General features: G+C 38.2%; 1 protein-coding gene across 1 annotated transcript in view; it reads left to right on the top strand.

The window, feature by feature from the left end:
• Positions 1-5,659, top strand: part of lrp4 (low density lipoprotein receptor-related protein 4) — a 561,339-nt gene that overhangs the window by 498,520 nt on the left and 57,160 nt on the right. The window lies entirely within an intron of this gene.

Here is a 5,659-nt window from a genome sequence, read left to right as displayed (position 1 = left end):
GTGTTCAAGCAACACATGAAAGAAAAAAGAGTCCGCTCTCTCACTTCTACCAACTCATTTCAGCCTTTGTCAGGTGAAAGCAATACAAGAGGCTCATCCAATGAGGGTACAACATGTAAATGACACACCTCTAAAGATTTCTCCACCTCCATCGCAGAAATTTCAAAATAAAATCTCACAACCAACTATTATAGTAAGAAAAGTAACATAAAAATAAGGAAAATACTTAAAATCTATTCTCTAAAAAGTATATAATGGACATGTAAAAGATAAACAAACCCTGTAGCTTTGAAGAACAAACCAAACCAGCCATGGTTCAGTAAAATACAACCATGCAGCTCAGTGTCACAGTTTATTTCCCAATATTGTGAGGATACAGTTACTAAGTGAGGCAGCTGAACAGTATCTTTTCATGGCCAAAGCCAACAAAATCATTACATGGTGACCATGTTAGCATAATGTTTTGATAATAAAAGTCATTCATTGATTTCAGTTTGTATTAAACTGCAGCTTCTACACAATGTTACCCTCTTATATTTGAACTTGAACACCCCCTCTGTCAATTCACAGATATTGGACGAAAAAAATCATCCATCAGATGCTCTTACACCGATCTGTTCCTATTTACTACTCTTATACCCACTTTTCCTCAGTCTGTCCAGCCTACTTCTACTTTTAGTTCAGTTATTTACAGCTGGTCCCAGTGCAGCTTTTGTGTAGTTTTCTTCTGGGGATAGTTATCTTGATTACTTCAGGTGCAATTAAAGCTAATCTTAATGGCACAGAATTATAACTCTGACAATAGTGTGTTTCTAATCGTGTGGCAGTTAGTGGGAAGGTCCTTTCCTGAGGATTGTTTTCAGAGTTCAGTGTTTATGAACTTGACTGGCCTGCACAGAACTCCAATCTCAACCCCATCCTACATCAGTGCCCAACCTCAGGACTTGTGTGACTAAAATCTCTGCAGCCAGAATCTAAAACCTTGTGTAAAAGCCTTCCAGAAGTGTGGAGGCAAGTTATAACAACACAGTTTTTGGCTACAATGTTCTGATGTCTGATGCATACTTCTGGCCCTGCATTGTAGAACAGCAGAGGTGAGAGACAGGCAGTGCAACCTTTTGCTATTTCAGAGTGCAGCCTCCCTGAAATTCACTAGTTCCTTTGAAAACCCCTATTGATGTTGGACTGTTGGATTTGTTTTGGTTTTACCGTTAGCTTCCAAAGTGCAGAGCCGCCCCCTTTTTCATTGTCTCCAGATATCAGGAAAGCATTTTACCCCTTTGGAGGATAAACACATCTTAGGTTATCATACCTGCAGGGCTACACGTTAGATAATGTGATCATACAGTAGATTATATGGAGGCTGGAGGCTGCCATTAACCTTACAAAAAATGTATTTCTATAAATTAAAGTTCTGGCAGAAGAAGGGAACTTGTGACTAATGTGATGATGTAAAATGCTAAAGTGGAATCACTGTTGACAAGGTAGTTGCAAAAAACCTCAAAAGTCATCCAAGTTTTTTTGTTCTGGGTTTTTTTTATTCAGTGAATTCGCCTTGGGTGATCCGATCAGTTATTGTTAGTGTGAGCACATTTTTTTCAAAGCAAGAAAGCAGAGATCAAAGACGGTGGTGTCCTTTAAATGAGAAGGTTGCATTTTTCTTTTTTCTCAGTTTCTCAGTAAAAAAATAATTTATGTAAAAAAAAAAAAATGTTTCAGACCTTGATTATTATGTACTAAAATGATAAGTATGTGTGAAATGAAAAGAGCTGTAGTGACAAACTCGCAGAGAATTATCACCCAACTCTGCAGCTTTTCTGAGCTTCCCAGCCTCTCTGTTCTCAGCGACTAACTGGGGAAGATAGTGGAAAATTTGGCAGCTAAAGAAACAGATATTTTTCTCAGGAGTAAAAAAAGAGGGTAAATATTGCACCTACATTCAACAGGAGGAAAGAAACACAACTCCAAATGAATGCTTATGCTGGTTTATGTGTGTTTGATGTGTAAATAAGCCACTGTTTGCTAACCCGTTCACCGTATCCTCTTTATATGTCATATGTTAATACTGTGTGTCCTCTTTTCCTGGTTTTGGATGACATTGTATTACACTGACCGCACACACACACACAAATCCACTCAAAAACTGAAGTGCTGTTCTAAAGCAGTGTGCAATGGATATTAAATATCCAGTGAGTAGGATTTAGTGGCATCTAGTGGTGTAATTGCAGATCGCAACTCTGTCGCTTCACCCTCCCTTTCCAAGGAGAAGGAGAAACTACAGTGGCTGTGAAAGTTGAGTCAGTGTTTGTCCCTTCTGGGCTACTGTAGAAACATGTTGGTTCAACAAGGAAGGCGTGCAGAGGTGTCTTATATTCAGGTGATTACACACTGATTAATATTCCATTTATGCCAACAGAGCCTCCTAAATGTTACACCTGGACCTTAAAATGGCGAGTGAGTGATAGAAAGAGTACTTCAGCTTGATGCTGCCTTACTGGATAAAACCTAACTAACCAAGAGTTAAACTGACCAAAAACTCTCAAAAATAGATGATCTGGATCATAAGCAAAATAATACAATAACATTCATAGTCACTGGACAGAATGTTGTGTGTCATTATCACTTACATTTTACCGCCACACTGCTAAACGTTTGCAACTCAAAGACAAAAAAAGGAGTAAAGGGTAGGAAATGTTTTGCGTGCCTGTGGCTGAATCTGACAGAAGTACAAATTAATGCAATAGTTCCAGACTGTCTCGCCTGAATGATGCCCTCAAGTCAAGGAGAAACACTTAACACAACACTGGCTTTAAAACGTGTTGAGACAGAGCAGCTCACTCTAACTCATTGCTGTTTAATTACTGAGCTCATATGTTGGAGCGGGAAGTCAAGTAAATACACAAATAAATAAAAGTACATAAGCAGCACTCCATTATCTGCAACAGTGGTAAGAGGTGGATAAGAGGCCTTTAATAAACATGTTTTGACAATAAGCCAAAATTAGACACTTTAAATTTCAGCAGCAATGAAAGCATTTCAGCTGAGTTCACAATGAAAGGCAGGACAAACAGGTACCCTTTAATCACATCATTGTGTTGGAGTCAACAGCATTCTTATTTGTCATCGTAAGTAGTAGCTGTGAAGTTTACTGCTCCTCAAGGTCAGCTCACTTCCTGCCTTATCTCATCAGCTGATGAAAGCTGATGAGATCATGGAAGGATTTTCCTGTCAGCTGAATACAGGCAGGAAACCGTGTGCGGGGTCTCGTGTCTTCAAGCCGAGGGCCAGGCAACTTTTAACTGATGGTGAGGTAAACAAACAGGCTGTCGGGCGGAGAGCGGGCGAGCCTGCCGCGGTCAGAATGATAAATGTCTGAATGTCAACACTCGCAAAGAGGAGACAAAGTGTTCTTGAAGACATGAAACTTTATTTTTCCCTCCCACGGAGATCGTTGATCTTGCATTAGCAGGTTGAGAAGAGAAGGACAGAGTTGACAGTACAGATGGCAGCACTTTTCCTCAACAAACTTTCAGGTCTAAGTGCTTTCAGCAGACGGCAAATGATGCCATATCTTAAAACAAATGTCCCCTCTGGTTTGTAATAACTGCACAGGTCTTCTGTTTTCTGAATCTTCTGTGAATATCCCCTTGGAAAGTAAAGTAAAACTTCCACTGCAAATTACCATTTGATCATTTTACTCCCATGTTAATCTGCAACATTAGGTTAATTGTTTACATTTGGTATGGAGTAAATAACAGTGTAATTTCTGTAATTTCTGTCATTTAGATTTGTAGGGTTTTTTTTTTTTGTCTTTTAGCAAAAACTTACTGAAAATACTTTAATTGTTCAGCCTCTGGGATAAACTGTCAAACAGTCAATACTTATTGCAGCCACGGTGAAAGGAGCTGAAGGTGTTTTGGGCTGTTAATTCAAGAGGCTCATCCAGCTACTCAGAATGACTAACCCTTTGGAGAATAAGTAGCTAAAATCAAAGGTACAAAATATCAACAGATAATGAGATGAATGATATACTCATGCAGCATAATCAAAGTGTTCTGTAGTAGAACAAGTCCACTGTGGGTACAGAGGTCCCACATTTACCTCTTTAATTCAGAGGTTGTCCTCTCGCTCTGAGGAAGTCTCCGTGCTCCTATAGGGAATTTCTGAAACAAAGGATTGTCAGGGAGGAGAACGCCAAAGATAATGAGCTAAATGTTAGACTTTTTCTGCTTGATGCCTGACTTTTGATGCTGCTGCGCAGGAAAAATAAAAAGTACATTTGATGGATTCTTAATGCTCCGTATGAGCAATAAAAAGAGCAGTCACACTGATTTACAGTTTGAGAGGGTGAAGTGAAAGTATGGCAGTTAACTCTTATTGTGTTCCAGGTGTTAACAGTCGTGAGTGTGAGGTGTGATTATTCTCTTTTTGCTGTGAATGTTTCCTGTTAACAGGCATATGTGCCACAGTGATGTAAGAGTGTTCAGGCTTTTATTTCAATCAAATACTGCACAAGTTGGCTGCACTGATCAGTTCCTCTAATATGGCATTAATTGCAATGTTTTTTGTAGAAACCTGTTCACATTCCTGGAATATATGTAGGCCTACTTTAAAATAGAATACGCTAATTAAGAAATTATCTTTTAAAAGAATGTGATATTTCAAGCAATGTTTCCTCCGTAATCAGTCTAATACTTTTGTTTACGAACTGATAACTGCAAAACAAATGAGATTGCTGTCATTTGTATCTAGTGCTAATTAGTAAATGTTAACAAGCTAACAGGCTAAACTTAGATGGTGAAATAAAGGTTTGTTTTTAGCAAAGCATAGCTGAAGACTCGTAGTCTTTCAAATTAAGCACAATCAAATGTGCGTTTAAATTAAAATCTTTTTTTGCTCCTAGATGCCCAATGTTTGCGCCAATATTAGTAGTGCCAATACAATCATAATTAGGTTTACTGCCAAATAGGTTCACATACAAGTTGGTTGCCTTGCTGTTTTGGTGCATAAAAATAAACATTGTATGTAGAAAATATAAAGAGAGATAAAAATCAAGTACTGCAAATCAATATGCATAAATATAAATATATAATTTATATTATGTTATTATATGGACAACTCATGTATTTTAAACATTAGTTGCATTGACTTATTTTTTTCCTGCCTTCTCATGACAAATCAATAAGCCTTGATGCCATTGAGGCATTGAATTCAGTAATCTCGACAGACCTTCTGCTTCCTAGTATTAGGGAACTTCTTACTGCTGTGTACTGTACTACTGTTCAAACCATTGTGTTGCATGCATGCAAATTAATCTAAATTGCAAATTAGTTTGACATGAAATATGCAAGAGTGGCTGCCACAGTCAGTGGTGTACAGCAGCACATAGTATGTACCAACAAACAACATGCCTGCAGCAGTGTTCAGATCATCTTTTTTTTTAATCTCTTCTTTGATCATGATTTTCCAGTAAACAACAAACAGTGTGTAACACTTTCACACAGCTGTGATGCCTTCAGTTATTTAATAGCTGAATATAAAAGTTGATTGACAGGTCACAAAGGGGACTCACAGGCTTAACCTAATTTCCTTGTCGTTATTGTTTATAGCTTCACAGATACAGCGGGGGGCCTGTCTAAAAGAAGCCAGTGACAACAAA

The sequence above is a fragment of the Dicentrarchus labrax genome, unplaced genomic scaffold, assembly GCF_905237075.1.
Source record: "Dicentrarchus labrax unplaced genomic scaffold, dlabrax2021, whole genome shotgun sequence".
In the NCBI taxonomy this organism is placed as follows: domain Eukaryota; kingdom Metazoa; phylum Chordata; class Actinopteri; family Moronidae; genus Dicentrarchus; species Dicentrarchus labrax.
The sequence above is the reverse complement of the archived record's forward strand: the minus strand, read 5'-3'. Positions and strand labels throughout refer to the sequence as shown.